This window comes from Euprymna scolopes, chromosome 9 (assembly GCF_053919585.1).
Source record: "Euprymna scolopes isolate OS-2025 chromosome 9, ASM5391958v1, whole genome shotgun sequence".
In the NCBI taxonomy this organism is placed as follows: Eukaryota; Metazoa; Mollusca; class Cephalopoda; order Sepiida; family Sepiolidae; genus Euprymna; species Euprymna scolopes.
This window is the reverse complement of record NC_136490.1, coordinates 30,103,323-30,108,124: the sequence shown is the minus strand read 5'-3', so window position 1 is coordinate 30,108,124 and position 4,802 is coordinate 30,103,323. Positions and strand designations below refer to the sequence as shown.

The following is a 4,802-nucleotide window of genomic DNA, read 5'->3' as shown; positions in this document are numbered from 1 at the left end:
GAACCACACCCTGTCGACTCCCATCTCTTCAAATCATTGTGTATAAATGCACCGCTTCACTATTGTGACATCACCGGATGTGGGGACAGACTACATCGAAAATGAGGTTACAAAAATTGGATGAGAGAGGAAAAGGGGAGAGGAAAAGAGCTAGAAGCAAAGTGGGGAGAAAAAGAGAGGCAATGGAAGAATAGAGAGGGGGCAAGGGAGAGAGACAATGGGCAAAGGAGAGATGAGGGCAAGGAATAGGAAGAGAGGCGAGAGAGATGGCTAGTGAAAAGAAAGTTAAATGAGAGAGATATCCAAGAGAGAGGGACAAGAGAGAGTCAGAATGGGACAAAGGGAGAGAGGGAGGAGCAAGGAGGGAGCGAAAGGGGAAAGTGATGAGAGAGAGAGAGAGGGGGGGGAACGTGAAGGGGCGAGGAAACAGGGAAATAAGGTGAGAGAGAGAGAAACAACGATGAAGATAAGCTATGATTTTTAATAGAGAGCTAAGACCGGGTTTGATGGGGGCCGACGGTGAAGCTGAGGTGACGTTGAAGGAAGAGGAAGCAGAGAGATGGGTTAGGGTTCGGTTTGTGCAAAGTAGAAGGGAGAAAGCAAAAACGGTGATCATCAAAATGATTTGCTGATTATGGTGTCTATTTTATTTTATTCTATTTCATTTTGTATTTTCGAACTCTTTTCGCCTTCTACTTGTGTTGCCTCTTGCCACCTAGGACACCCACAACCCTTTTCTCCATCTTAAAAAAAATCCTTTGTGTGAGTGCCTATTATTTTCTTTATATGCAATTCATTTTTTTTTATTTAAAGTTTTTATGCAGGCTTCTATCTTTATATTAACCTCGGCCGACAGGCATCTATTTTCCAAATAGTCTACCCTTCTCCGCTCAGTGCCTCCCCTTTTTTGTTTATTACCCGATTCTAATGCCATTCTTATCGGTGAACCTTTGTCTGTTTCATCTTTCTTCCTGTTCATTCCATTTCTGAACATTTACAATCGTCATTTCCATACATGTAGAATATTAAAATCCGTTCTTACAAGGTTCCAATCTTTTTGTGCACCGCAAAATCAAAAAGAAAGTTACATGTTTTCACAAATCCAACTGTAAATGCTAAGATACATCATTTCTTAACTGATTTACCACGTGCTCTCTTCAGTGTAGCATAATACCTCAACGACACCAAATTAGACGCTCTTGTGTCAGACACAAAATAATTGTGACCCACAATACTACGCAGTGTTTCCAGTTCAATTTAAATATGAACCAGCATTTCGACCCTTATACTGCCACGTTTCTTGAGATGGCCTTGTGTTGCATACTGGTCATGTTTAGAGACATATATCGGTCACATTTAAGAGAGACGGGGACATGTAATACACGATGAGAGGGGGATGAGAGATACGTTTATACTGGTCTCTGAATGTTTCTTCTTATAACACTTATATCAGGAGTGGAGATGAGTTATCAGTTCTTTTATCACAGGATGGGACATTCATTCCTTCGTGATAAAGAGGGAGACACATTTCTTAATGATGATGGAGGGACACATTACTTAGATGGGGTTATACACCAAGTTCATTATAGATGAGCGAGACAATGTTCGTATAAATGTTTCACAATTTGTTTGTTGAGAAAGACGATAATGAAGACGGCAGTTAAAAAATATGATGTTTCTTTATTTCTTCGACCGGCCAATGAGGACATCCAGAAATCCAAAGTCACTTCATGATTTCAACTTCTAACCCTTCGCTTCCAAAGGGGGATTCGATGCGACTCGACTCTCCTGTCTGATCCTGTCTGTCGACTCTCGACCTTCTCTCCTGTTCTCTGTCTGTCCGACTCTCTCCCGGTCTCTAACTGTCTCTATTTCCTAAAACTAGCAACTATATTGAAAATTCATTTCTTAGCCAACGTGCTTGGTCGATCCCGTGGACTAAACATGCATGATTCTCACATGTCTGGCTCGTACGTATCCAACCCATTTCTGCAGACCGAATTCTTCTAACCTATTTTTCAATATGTTAAAATTTGCTATTGTTCGTTTTTCTAACTGACCTTGTTTCAATTCAATTTTCATAAACAGAATTGAATCATCAATTTCCTTTTTACAATAACATTTCTAAACAATCGAATTCCTTTTCAAACAAACCTATCTGCTATTTTATATTAAAACTAACAATGGGAATTCCTTCCTGAATCTTAATTCCAAACCTAGCTTCCCAGGTTCGAATTCTCGGTCTATCCTATCTCATTTTTACTTACTTACAAGAACGGGGGACTTGTTCTTGTAACATTTGTGTCATACTTTATATATTTATTCATTGAGAAACTAGTGCTCTTTTAAATCTACACGTGAAGGTCTGTCTGATATAATAAATTAAATAAAAGCCCCCCTCTGTTTAAAAATGTAAAACAATTACAGTTTCGCCGAGTTTAGTAGCTAAACCACACGAGAAGGCCAGGAGCTAGACTTAATTCTCAGAGACGCACAACATGAAGACATTTTTTTAGGGAGAGGGAATTTATCCCCACTACCACCCACGAATGTGACAACCTTTGAAATCAAAACTATTTAGTAGAAACCTGATAAAAGGTATAAACATACGGGCAGTGTCACTAGTAAGGTACTCTGGACCGTTTATAGCTTGGACCAAAGAAGAACTGAACTTTTGAAATCATAAACGATTATAGTGTGCCAGTGAAAACCGAATGATGAAGAACGATACCCCCCCCCAGTTAACTCAAGCTACAAATAACATCAACAATGAATTTAGAGAGAGAGAGAGAGAGAGAGAGAGAGAGAGAGAGAGAGAGAGAGATTTAAGGATATCCAAAAAGTTCAGTAATTACTGAATTTCACCAAGTACTGTATCCACTATGCCACGGGTCCTTGAAATACAAAAGCTCCTTTTATTTGTCTGTTTCGGTAAAAGTTATATTAGAAGTTAATTCGGCTTTTTCCATTCGTAATCAAAATCGGTTCACAAAGTTTAAATAATGAATCAAAGAAAGGCATTAACCCGTTCTTGATATTAATTATCGTAAAGCAATAAGCAAGAAAACTAAAATCTGACTAGCCTTTCACTGGCACAAACATCGACGGACGAATAGACGAAAGGACCAAAGGATAAAAGTTTTCAACGAATCCCGCCTTCAGAAGACTCGCAAACCAACGAAGGTGGGCCTTCTCCACAGTACTCACACTCAATAGTAGCCTATACTGCTACAAAGTAATCATGCGCCCATGCATCGAGTATTGCTGCACCTAACGCTAGTCTCTTACTCTTAGACAGGGTCCAAAAAAGTTTCCAATCTAATAGGTCCGCACTATAGGCCAAGCTCCTGCTACTGTTTCAACGCCGCAGTGTTGTATCCTTGTGCCTGTTTTACAAGTAATTCAATGGCATGTGTTCTGATGTACTAGTACTTCGACATGCATACTCTCGATCAACGTAACAAGCAGCAAAAACCTGCCCCTTCTCTGTTGAGTCACTATATGCCGAAAAGTTATCTACTCTAATAGCTTCCTCTCTCAGACTGATAGATGTTAGAATTCTCCCGTTTTCTTACTTCTCTGATTGTACTGACATGCAAAAGTTTAAATGTAACGTGAACAACTATCTCGCTACTCAACTCCCCCACAATTCCCCATTAGACATGAACCTAAATAATAACCCCTTACATTCAAGTGGCGATATACCTTGTTTGAGTAGAAAAAGAGTAAAAAAGAAGAAAAAAAAACATGACCATTAGCAAACTAACAGGAACTTCAACAAACATCGAGTATCACAACAGGAAACGATTTTACGACGGAAACTAACTACACTTGAATGGCAGGCTAGTCTCCCAACTAACTGAACGGGCAAAATATACCTGCTTATATTGGACTATAAAACGTCACCAATTTGTTGGTAAAACCAATCGTTTGCATGTCCAGATGCGGCTCACTTTGTTGTGCCGGATGTTTGCCTATAACTGCTTGTATAGGATAGCTATCGACTGTTCACCGCGAACACATCACACAAGTCTGTAGCGCTTTGGACTGACATAGGTGAATCGTGACCATCAGAAGTAGTGAACAGATAATAGTTTATGCCAGTTCCACTACAGCATTGCTTTATTATTTTTTGTCATATAGCCGTGTCTTAAACATTAAAATATGATCTGCCCAACGAACCTTACACTGTTGCAGCATGATGTGTACTGACCGGAGATTTGAGTGTCAGGTTTGTTGGACGAGACAAATATGCCACATGACAGATTCCAGACTCCCAAAATAGTTCCTTTACAGTGAGCTGTCCAAAAGAAAAAGAACCGTAGGAAGACAGCTAAAACAGTTTAAAAACAGTCCAAAGGTTTTCCTCAAACTGTTCGGTTTTCATTCCAACTACCTACCCCAAGACAGATGTACCTGGCGTACTGCGAGACACAAATGAGCCACCATTGCTGAATCTGCACACATACGGTATAATCACGTTAACACACCGGTTCCCATCAGATCACCGAAGTTAAGCAACGTTGAGCCTGGCCATTAGTAAAATGGGTGACCAATTTGGGAATTCCAGGCGCTGTATGTAGGAGGACGTCAACACCTCTGTGCAAGAGTTGCAAAAACCTAATGTTGTCATCTCCCCTAACGGGGATGTACAAGCGACTGAGGATCGATTGTGAATTTCATACTCCCACCTCCGGAGGAAACCGGTTAAACTAAAATAGGGTTAGTGCAGTTACACACACACACACACACACACACACACATTGAAGACTAAAAGAAGCGTTCTATTAGAAAAGAAAGAT

At 40.1% G+C, this 4,802-nt stretch overlaps 1 pseudogene; it reads left to right on the top strand.

Annotated features, from left to right (window-relative positions):
• Nucleotides 1-4,463: 4,463 nt before the first annotated feature.
• On the top strand, nucleotides 4,464-4,582 carry LOC145285460 (5S ribosomal RNA; annotated as a pseudogene).
• The last annotated feature ends 220 nt before the right edge of the window (nucleotides 4,583-4,802 follow it).